Source organism: Primulina huaijiensis, chromosome 17, assembly GCF_012295235.1.
Source record: "Primulina huaijiensis isolate GDHJ02 chromosome 17, ASM1229523v2, whole genome shotgun sequence".
Lineage (NCBI taxonomy): Eukaryota > Viridiplantae > Streptophyta > Magnoliopsida > Lamiales > Gesneriaceae > Primulina > Primulina huaijiensis.
Window position 1 is genome coordinate 10,704,097 of NC_133322.1, and position 11,579 is coordinate 10,715,675.

The 11,579-nt window shown below is 33.2% G+C and overlaps 1 long non-coding RNA gene across 2 annotated transcripts; it reads left to right on the top strand.

Annotated features, from left to right (window-relative positions):
• Positions 1–350: 350 nt before the first annotated feature.
• LOC140962390 (uncharacterized) lies at positions 351–9,888 on the top strand. 2 transcript variants are annotated; one of them, XR_012172534.1, is made up of 3 exons: positions 351–390; positions 8,356–9,332; positions 9,368–9,888. It is a non-coding gene; the product is annotated as an uncharacterized lncRNA (long non-coding RNA). The 2 variants fall into 2 exon arrangements; XR_012172533.1 differs by having other exon boundaries at positions 8,356–9,888.
• Positions 9,889–11,579: the final 1,691 nt, after the last annotated feature.

Consider the following 11,579-nt stretch of genomic DNA (forward strand, 5'->3'; position numbering starts at 1 on the left):
CCTCATCTCTCTGCTTCCACTTTTCTAGCTGCTCGTCTGCTAGCTGGCCACTGCGAATACGGTCTAGAAGAGAAGACTGAATCGTCAAAGTAGATAAACAGGGAACTCTACCACGAGGATATGTCTCTAGATTGAACCTCTGCATCTCAAACTGAAGAGGTCTCGGAATCACCAAATGAGCCATCTGTAGAGGCCCATATTTTGTATTTGAAAATTTAGGGAATAATTTAAAATTTTTATTATTAAAAATAAATAACATGCCTCATTCATAAAATAAACTTGATAAAAAGGTTTAATGTTCAAAATAGCAGCGGAAGTAAATAAAAAAACCAAATAAAAAAATTGGTAATAAATTTCGTGTTTCATTTGATTTCTGTTTGAGGGGTTTGAGTAAGGCAGAGTAACAAGTTTGAGTAATTATGAAGTAATTTTCTGCATTTCTGAGCATGATCTTTTGATGATGGCTATTGATGAACATTTTCAGTCTTCAAATAAGGCACTTGCCAGTACCCTAATAATGGAATTCTCTTCATTAAGGCTCACAAGTGTCAGAGGTGTGCGAGAGCACATCATGAAGATGCGAGACATAGCGGCTCGGCTAAAGACACTAGAAGTGGAAATGTCTGAAACTTTTCTTGTGCACTACATTTTATGCACTCTTCCACAACAATATGGACCTTTTAAAATTTCCTACAACACACATAAGGATAAATGGTCAATCAATGAATTAATTACCATGTATGCTCAAGAGGAAGGAAGGTTGATAATAAAAACGAGTGATAATGTATTTATGACTACACAAGGAAAGTATAAAAAGCAAGCCAAAGTCAAAGGAAAACGGAAAAGAATAATTCCACCCCAACCTGACATTAAGAAATAATCCAAGTGTTTCTTCTGTAAAAAGACGGGACACATGAAGAAGGATTGCAATAAATTTAAGGACTGACTTGAAAAAAAAGGTATTCCTACTTCATTTGTCTGTTATTAATCTAATATGGTTGATATGATTTACAACACATGGTGGATTGATTCTGGTTCTACAATCCATGTTACAAATACCTTCAGGGTATTCAAAACCTAAAGAAGCCAATAGAAAATGAACGGAGTATCTATTCAGGAAACAAGATGTCTTCGCATGTGGAGGCTATTGGGACTTGCTGCCTAGTGTTGAATAGTGGTTATATTTTAAAATTGAAAAAGACCTTTTATGTTCCTAGTTTTTCTAGGAATTTAATTTTAGTTTCAAAACTTGTACTACTTGGTTATTCATTTCAGTTTTTGGATAAATCAATAAGTTTGTTTTATAAATCAAATCATATTGGAAATGATACTATGATTGATGGTCTTTTCTCTATTTCTTTACAAAATAATAACACCACTATGCATGTTCAAGGAGGTATTAAAAGATGTGTTATAAATGAAGATTCCTCTATATTGTGGCACAGGAGATTGAGACACATCTCCATAGGGAGAATTAAAAGATTAGTAAATGATGAGGTACTCAGTACTTTAGATTTTACTGATTTTGAGACTTGTGTGGACTGTATTAAGGGAAAGCAGACCAATAAGTCTAAAAAGGATGCCAAGAGGAGTACAGAAATATTAGAAATCATACATTCAGATATTTATTGTCGAGATATCACTACAAGAATTCAATATACAACCACACTCAAAAGACAACGATTTTATCAGAAAACGTTGTCTTTTTTCCTTTTAACAATGGTTTTCGTTAAAACCGTTTTCTTTCTGAATTTTTCTTTGTTAAAAGACAACGATTTTCGGTTTTTGAAAATCGTTGTCGATTAGCGTCTTTTTTGGACAAACAACAAAGTTTCATTAAAATCGTTGCTTTATTTAGCGACGATTTTGCTAAATCCATCGCTAAATCGCTAGTTTAAATTAGCGATGGTTTTGCTTAAAACCGTCGCTATATTTAGCGACAATTTATATTCCGTTGCTAAATTTAGCGACGGTTGAAAGTCAAACCGTCGCGTATTATGGTTTAATGGGGGTGATTAGCACTTTAAATATTGCTAAAATCCTAACCAAACTCTAATTACTAGCTTAGGCCCATTAACAATGTTAATTAGACCCAATTAGTCCATTAATCTTTGATTAAAATATTAAAATTATTTTGTTTGAATAATTTTGTGAATTTATTAGTCGGATTGCCAAAACGTTATCGTTTTTGTTAAAAATCCAACACCGATAAAAATTACATCCCGGCGTATTAAAACACCTCAAAACCCCATATTTTCAAAAATAAGAAAAAGCATCACCAATACATAAAAATAAATATTTAATAAAAACATTTTCTATTTTTCAGCCATCGGTCTCCGTTCTTCGATCGCAACTCAAATAACCTTTAAAAATACATTTTAATGCGACCATGTAGAAAATATATTTTTAAACATGTCAATATGCACCACATAATTAATTTATGCAATTAAAACATTTAATTAAAATGCAAAGGAATTTAATGACTCGTGCATGTGGTTCGTGTGGACTTTTTAAATTTTCGGGGCGTTACAATCTTCCCACCTTAAATTGAATTTCGTCCTCGAAATTCGTTTATCCTTAATAATCAAAAGTTTCAACTTAGTTCTAGTATCCCAAAAATCCACTCTTCCGCTGCGATTACTCTGATAAAACTTAAGTTCTAGAATGTCCTTATTTCTCCTTGATCCCAATTAAATTTTCCTTCTAAATCCTTATTTTGCAAATTGCAACTTAAAATGACCCATAATAACTTAGTGTTGTTACTATTATAACCTCGAATTTCAAATTTTCTTACAATTACCAATAATAAAAGATGGATGACCATACTTATCGTATATTACTTTCCTTATTTTATACCCAAAATATTCATCAACCTACCAAATTTCAATCTTAAAATGCCAAACACATCCACTAACGCTTAGATTTTTCAAGCTTAGTATTGATTCATCCTTAAAACCCTTGATTAACATCCCTTATAACATTATAACCAAAAGATCCCAAGGTTCTAAATATTCTTAAAAGTCTAAAGAATCGAAAATTCTTATCATTTAAACCATTCAATTATCACTTATTGCTAAACTAGTTCCAAAATTCCTTAAAAATTGCAAAATAAATTCTTAATTTCCTCAAATATTATCCAATTGGTCCTTAATTTCGAAAATTCCTATAATTATCCCATAAGTTTGCGGCATTCTTAATTTCCTTCTACAGTTTCCCATAACATAATTTCAAAATTTTTAAACTTATTTATCCAAAAATCAATTCTTATAACCAATCTTACCTTTCATCAAAATTTAAAATCCCAATTTATACATTTTTATATTCTCAAAGTCGTTGCAATCTTCGAATGATTATTATTTCTTATGAGTAATTCTCGAAAATTAATTCAACTAGTAACCATGAATCATGAATATTTTCTTAAAAAATCTACGTGTCCCAAAAGTATTCCTAATATTCACGATTTCTTGTGGCCCAAAAAAATTTTAACGTCAATACTAAAACCCAAAAATCAACATAGTCCAATTCCACCACGAAGCCAACATACGTTGAAATCAAATAATTTCTTATTTCATATCGTATCACGTATAAAAATTTTAAAGCATATAAATCATATATTATCATAAAGATATTAAACATGTGACGTAAACAAATAATTCATATAATTATGCAAGTAACATCATAAAATCATATAAAACATTTGAACTTACAAGTTCGAGGCTTGACGACTGATCTTTCCGACGCTGATGGTGGCACAACCCTTTACAGGACCTTTGCTCTGATACCAACTGAAACGTCTGCCTTTCTTTTTGCTTAAAATGTGCTAGAATTTTTTCTTTTTTTTAAAACACCCGATTTTCGGCCCTTTACATATACCACATTAAAATATTTTTATAAAATATTTTACCCTTTTAAGATACAACATCAACCAACAAGCATTTTAAAAACAAATGAAATAGTCATAAAAATGAAATGTCAGAAGTTAACCAACCTAAAAAGCAATAAATTTGAAAAGTATAACACATACTATAACCTCTCAAAAATATCTCATAACATAAATAAAATTCTTAAAAATATCTTTAACATAACTTAAAATCATAAATCATAACTAGTGCAGAAAAAGTAGCGTCGGTCCTCGGGTTATGTGTACCTTCAGTCCAGCAAAGTCAACCATCAAGACCTCCATTAACATATTCATAATCAATCTCACCTGCATCAATCATACCTAGTGAGTCTAAAGACTCAACACGTCATATTTTTTATAACAAGTAATACATAATACAGAACACATGCAGCAATGAAAAATACTTGTACTTAAAATATCGTTTTCATGAAGATGCAGAAACTTTAAACAAAAACATTTTCATGATGCATAAAATTTAAAAACATTTTCCATAAACTTTTCATAAACATTTTCTTAAACGTATTCATGTCGTCCTCAACATATTCATATTCATATTATCATCAACATATACGTATTCCGTTTTCCTTTTCATTGAATTCAGATTGTTAATTGTGACTTTCGTGTTCATCTACGTCTACGTCTACGTATTGGGCGATGGATCCATCTACATGTAACCACAGTACTGGGCGGCGGAGACACCAGCAACACTCTCACCGGTCAACTTGGCATTGGCCATACGTATTAACATAGTATCGTATACATGTACATATCCGTATCCAAGGAAACACGATCGTCGGGCTCCCACTGGGACCATAACCCTCACGAAATTTCCAACATATCATCGTATTAGTCACAATTACTTCACTTCCTTCAACGTTTCATATTCTCATCACTTTATAAAATTTAAACAAGCATATAACGTTTTTCTTTTAAACCAAGCATTCAACATGTCTTTTAAATATCTTCCTTAAATAAAAAAAATCCATGAACATTCAAAAATCCTAATTTAACATATAAAAATCCTTAATCATTTAGAATAAACATTTTAACATCTTAACTGTTGAAAATAAAAATTAAAATCATAAACATTTAAACATAAAAATCCATAAATATAATAATTCCATAAACCTTTAAAATAATCCTTATAACATATATAATTTCATAAACATCCATAACCATTAAAAATAGTCATATTAGCACATAAAACAACATTTAGGACACTGCCATGACGTTTACTAATTTTTATGTGTAAAAAGCCCGTTTTACCTCTGGACGTAAAATTTCACGTTTTTGTCATTTTCTTAATTTCATTGACTCTAACATGTCCCAAATAATTATTTAAACCTACACGAATTTTTCCATATTTTTATTTGGCTTAAATCGTTGACTTTTAAATTAATCTTTAAATGTGATGTATTAATGCGTTTTAATCGCGAATTGAACCAAACCTTAATATAAAATTCCCAAATTGAAAACTTAGGCTTTTAATAATTATTTGAGCTCAATTATAATTTTCCATAATTTTATGAAGTATAAAACTAGGCGTTTCAATTAACTCGTTAATTAGCGTTTCGTGCGGCGATTAAATCCCGGATAAATCCAAAACTCGTTATTTTGTTCCCAAATTTTAAACATAACATTTTTAGTATTTATTCTACCCTTCCAAGTCATGAGCCACCCCCATGGACCCATGGATTCAATTTTTCTTCTTAAATTTTCGTTTTTGACCCTTCATCGAACACACCGAGCCATCTCTTAATTTACTCGAGCCACGCCAGAGCCACCTTGAGCCAAAACCTATCCAACCCACCTAGGGAGCCTCCTGACCAAGCCCAGCCCAAAAACCTAGCCCTGGCCTGCTCAAAACCTTCATGAACCTCGACCAAGTACTGCAGGTGTGTGTGTGTATGTGAGTTACCTTAAACATAAGGACTCCTAACTAGTCTAGGACTTCTCCCAACCCTTCACCACCGAACCCTGACCATCCCTAGACCATGCCCAGACTCGACCCAGACCAGTCCAAGCCCCTACACCCAGCAGCAAAGCTCCTGAATTCTGAAGCATCAACCTGCACGCACAAGCTGCCTTCATGGTTCCTCCCTCACGTTTTTTTTTTGTGTTTGGCTTGAGCCATGTCGAGCCACCCTGCACCAACTCTTGACCAACCCCTCTAGGCACCCTCCGGAAACATCAGAATCTATTGGACCTGACCCCAAGCTTAGAACCGAAGCTCCATATCAGCTGCATGGCACAGCCGAGAGACCCACTTGAACATGGACTCTTGCTTCTGATGCTAGGACCAAGCCAACCACACCAGACCTTGAACCAGCCCCTTGTGCCCCTTCTTAGGACCCTAAAGACCTAACCTAGCCAAGCCCAAGCCCCCTAACCGAGCCCCTCCTCCCTGCACAAACTTCTGAAATCTACACAGCCCCTTGGGCTTTCTCTCGGGTGGAGTCCTTGTTGGAAGGACTCCTCCCAGCCCCTGGTTTCGAGTCCTAGCGTGGCTAGAACTCTTCCCTTGACCCCTCACGGACCCTAGCCAAGCTCTGGTCCAGTCCCAACCAAGCCAAGCCACAAACCACCCATCAACCGAGCCCCTTGAACACACATAAACGTGAACGGATTTCCAGCTTACGTTTCTATCTTTGTGCAGCGTTTGGTTGCTTTTGTGTGGGTTTCTAGACCTTTAAACTTGTGAAAAAAACATGCTTATTCATATTCTAATTCATGGCAACCTCTTAAACATCATATAAACATGGTTTTGAATCAACAACCAAGACCAACACACATGCATATGAATAGTTGCGAAAATTATAATTTGCGTGCCTTGTTTCCTTGCAAAACATGTCCAAATAAATATTATGGTGTGATAGATGATTGAAGGAAATAATATGGCGTGCCTTTGCGTATTTTACGCACGAATTCTCATTAACGAATCGAAGAATGACGGCTTGAAGAACCCTTGAAACCTTGAAGGAGTTTGATGTTTTTTTTTCTTTCAAAAATTGGTGTGTGCCGTGTAATTGTGGTGGGGGAGAGTTTTTAATTTGATTGTTGGTGTGTGGCCGTGAGGTAATATGGTTTAATGGGGTGATTAACACTTTAAATATTGCTAAAATCCTAACCAAACTCTAATTACTAGCTTATGCCCATTAACAATGTTAATTAGACCCAATTAGTCCATTAGTGTTTGATTAAAATATTAAAATTTATTTGTTTGAATAAGTTTGTGAATTTATTAGCCGGATTGCCAAAACGTTCTCGTTTTTGTTAAAAATCCAACATCGATAAAAATTACATCCCGACGTATAAAATCACCTCAAAACCCCATATTTTCAAAAATAAGAAAAAGCATCACCAAAACTTAAAAATAAATATTTAATAAAAACATTTTCTATTTTTCAGCCCTCGGTCTCCGTTCTTCGATCGCAACTCAAATAATCTTTAAAAATATATTTAATGCGACCATGTAGAAAATATATTTTTAAACATGTCAATGTGCACCACATAATTAATTTATGCAATTAAAACATTTAATTAAAATGCAAAGGAATTTAATTACTCGTGCATGTGGTTCGTGTGGACTTTTTAAATTTTCGGGGCGTTTTATTTATCTCTCAAAATAAATCCCCATCTCCAACAAACCACCTACTCTGCACGATTCTCTCTGATTTACCCTTGCAAATCTTCTCTCTCGAAATTATCTGGATCCTTACAGATCTTCTCTCTCGGATCCTCACAAATCTTCTCTCTCGAAATTTGCTGGATTGGGCTGGACCCACTCCACGATCTCCTCCAACAGCTTTTCGGTTGAGGCCTCGACGATCCGAACACCACATCCATTGCATTTGATCTCCACCCTCCTGCCTGCCGATTGAAATTCAATTTTCCCGGCCAAGAAATCAAAAGGGTCCTCTGGTAAGTACACAACAGCGTTCTTTTGCAATTTCTGGAGATTGTCTCGATCCATCAATTGAAGACGTAATCTTTTGCGTCATTCTAATTTAATTATCCCACGCCCGAGATGTCATCACCCGTGACGGGTTCGTCCATTTTGTATATTTCAGATACAAAACTCACTAAATAGTGAGACAGAGAGATTTGTATCGTTGATTGTTGAGTTCCAAAGTTATGGCTGCTGCGTGGGAAAGGCGCGCATCTCCGTTCGTCTTCACGATCGTTTTGCTAGGTAAGCGTTTGGAAACTAATCGCTTTGTAGTTGAATTTAGCGCTGTTTTTTAATCTGATGCGCTGTAGATCTGCTACTATCTTCTTTTGAACTTTGGAATGTGTTCGTTTTTATATTTGCACTGTGATTATAACGTGTATCTGATTTGTCAATAATGAGATTTGCGATACATGTCCTTTTTTTTGAAGTTGTGGTTATTTTTTATGCAACAAACCAAATAAAAAAATTGGTAATAAATTTCGTGTTTCATTTGCTTTCTGAGTAAGGCAGAGTAACAAGTTTGAGTGATCATGAAGTAAGTTTCTGCATTTCTGAGCATGAGCTTTTGATGATGGCGTTCCTTTGAGATTCATTTTGCCAAAAGATTCAAACTTTCAGTCTTTCTTTAATTTTTCTTATCTGTGAGTGATAGAGCTTGAGCTTTCATTTTCTTTTCCTTTTTTCGTATAATTCTTGGAAAACCCATGTTGAAAAATCATTCGAAATACAACCTTCTCTATCTTCAGTTTCCTGCTTCTCCTGGGATTTTTTGTTAAGTTTTTTCCCTCAACTTTTTGTGGGTCTGTTTCAGATTGCAGGTTAAGACTGAAAAGTTGCAAGGTAAGTGTTTTCAAGGTGGAATCATCTAAAAAAATTGATTCTTTAGTGTTCTTTTTACCGACTTATTGTATACAAGTTAGAGAAGGTACGACATTATCTGGGTCAGCTCCATACTATTTCAATCATGGTAGAGGTGGGATTAGTGGGTCAGGTAATTAAGGTCATACTTCTAATGTTCATACACCAATGGGGAGTTCATCCACAGCAAAGACTCCTGTATTACACGCCCAACATATTTTCAAGACTCTTTCGAATACCAATGTTCCAAATGTAGGCTTTAGTGGTGGTGCTGTAAGTGGTTCAGCTTTCAATGTTGAAAATCCATCACCCAATTTTTCTCATGTAATAGACATGGTTAGAGCATCCAGTGTGTCTCAAGGGAGTGATCCATTTAAAATTATAAATTTTTAAATTTGAAAAAAGTTGTGGTGAAGAAATTATATTGCATTTATTAAAATTTGTTCTTTTGCACATTTCACCATCGCTTAAATATGTCTTTTTTAACGGAAAAAAAATTTAATAACAAAAATTATTTATATGATAAATAAAAATCAATTACCTGCGGCTAACTAATCTAAGATCAGTGATAATTCATTTCAAACATAAACAGTGGTGCTGAGACAAATTTATATGCTCGTGGTTGCTATATCACTCGTTCGAATTTCGCGCTCGAGGCGGTAGAGCCTTCAAGTTGTTCAATCTGAAGCCCGAGTTTTGTTCCTAAGGCCACAAGGTTTGATATTTACTCTTTGTGAATAATAATGTTATATTTGCGTTCTGAAGAGCACATAGTAGGATGATCAAATATTAACCTCTCAGTTGTCTCATGAAGATTAAAAGCAGAAGCCAAAAACCAGCCTTCAGCATTAGTCTGCCTATGGGTGCTTTAAAATATATTATTATTATTTTAGCATTATTTTCATAAAATAATTGTTGTTTTAGCATGGTTTCATAAATATATTTTAAATAAAATTTTCTTTTAATTTTGATGACAAATACTTGGTAACACAAATTTTAAATTTAAGATATTTTTTCATACAATAAACATTATTATAAATTTTAAATTAAATATATGAGGTAAAAAAATAATAAAATTATGTTCACCAAAATAATGTACAGAATTATAATGATATAATATTTGAAACTTATTGTGTTTTGGATTTTAAAAACACAAAATATGTATTTTGAATAAAAATTAAGTATGGTTTGTATGAGACTAACCTCCCACCTCAAATCTTATACATGTTTCTACAATAGTTTATCCAATTAAAACATGTTATCATCTTCTGACATCAACTTTCTTCATCTATATCCTTCATTTATGTTTAATCATTGCATAAATTTTCATTAATTTCTTCAAATTGTATTGATTCTATGATTTTTTAAATTTTGTATTCATGTTTATCAATTGACTTTGTTTCTAAAATTTTCATATGTTTAAAAAAATCATTATATCTCTACTATTTTATTAAAGTTCAGAATGCTACAAAATTCTCTTCCCTATTCCAAAACTTCTCTCATATATAAGCTCAAATACATAATTCGGACAAAACAATGAGCAAGGGACACGTTCTACTCTCAGATTCCGGCAACAAAGCATAAGGTTTGATTTAACGAAAATTCTTTTAAAATTGTTTCCTATTTTCCACATTTCACATGGTTTTTCCTTTCCACCTATTCTTTGATGAAAATTATCAGTTGAAACTAAAAACATGTAATTGTTCTATTTTGTATTCATAAACCACCGTACTCTAATCGCATGAGAGCAAAAAATTATGCGCGGGCCCTAAAAGGTAANTGTTTAATCATTGCATAAATTTTCATTAATTTCTTCAAATTGTATTGATTCTATGATTTTTTAAATTTTGTATTCATGTTTATCAATTGACTTTGTTTCTAAAATTTTCATATGTTTAAAAAAATCATTATATCTCTACTATTTTATTAAAGTTCAGAATGCTACAAAATTCTCTTCCCTATTCCAAAACTTCTCTCATATATAAGCTCAAATACATAATTCGGACAAAACAATGAGCAAGGGACACGTTCTACTCTCAGATTCCGGCAACAAAGCATAAGGTTTGATTTAACGAAAATTCTTTTAAAATTGTTTCCTATTTTCCACATTTCACATGGTTTTTCCTTTCCACCTATTCTTTGATGAAAATTATCAGTTGAAACTAAAAACATGTAATTGTTCTATTTTGTATTCATAAACCACCGTACTCTAATCGCATGAGAGCAAAAAATTATGCGCGGGCCCTAAAAGGTAATGGTTATCTACTCACTTTTTAATTTCCTTTATTGTTATTAATTTTGTTTTAGTTTATGGATTACAATGCAAATAGTTTGCAAAAGAAGCGTAGATTTGGGGCTTCCTTGCAATTCGTTCATTTCTGTATAATATCTACTTAATTTATTGATGTTGTTCAAGGTTTCCCGTTATATAAGAATGGTTTTTTATGTTATGCAAAGTTTGCACCAGTTGGCACAAATCTTATTAACGTTTCCACAATATTTTATCCAATTAAAACATGTTACCATCTTCTGCCATCAACTTTCTTCAATGTATATCGATGTAATGCTGGTATATTCATTTTATTCACAAAACTGTTATTGCATTTCTTGAATTATTGGAACTTAATCATGTCGAGGCCAATATTTAATAGTTTTCTTATAAATATTTAAACAGATTTAAATAGTATTTAGCTTTATAATGTCTTCTCCTCCTACACGGGCTACTACTCATACCAATCGCAATGACAATGAAAGGCGTCAATTAATCACAACGCGACGACAAGCACAAAGACAATTAATGACACAAGCTGAACGACAAAGAAATCTAGCCCAACGTCGGTCAAACTACCAAAGACGTACAATATCTCG